The 322-nt window shown below is 23.6% G+C and overlaps 1 long non-coding RNA gene across 1 annotated transcript in view; it reads left to right on the top strand.

The window, feature by feature from the left end:
* The window catches only part of LOC107634544, a 17939-nt gene that overhangs the window by 2479 nt on the left and 15138 nt on the right, over positions 1-322 (top strand). The window lies entirely within an intron of this gene.

The following is a 322-nucleotide window of genomic DNA, read 5'->3' as shown; positions in this document are numbered from 1 at the left end:
AAGTAAATAAAGTGTTTTTCATTATAACTTACAAAAAAAATCATCAGTGATTTATTGTTGCATATCACAGTAAATTAATGGGGCAAATTAAGCCTAAAAAAATATGTATAACATACATAAGAATTACACTAATAATTCTCTAATTTTTTTATTGCAATTTCTATTCTATTATTCTCATCTCTCAAATTTCAAGTAATTTTCAAATTATAGAACTCACAAAACTTATGTTAAACTACTAGCTTAGCTTACTGAACATATACATGTCAATAAATAGATTTCATAATAACGGTGAATTTGGCATTTTCACATGAATTAAGAAAGA

Source organism: Arachis ipaensis, chromosome B03, assembly GCF_000816755.2.
Source record: "Arachis ipaensis cultivar K30076 chromosome B03, Araip1.1, whole genome shotgun sequence".
NCBI lineage: Eukaryota > Viridiplantae > Streptophyta > Magnoliopsida > Fabales > Fabaceae > Arachis > Arachis ipaensis.
The sequence above is the reverse complement of the archived record's forward strand: the minus strand, read 5'-3'. Positions and strand labels throughout refer to the sequence as shown.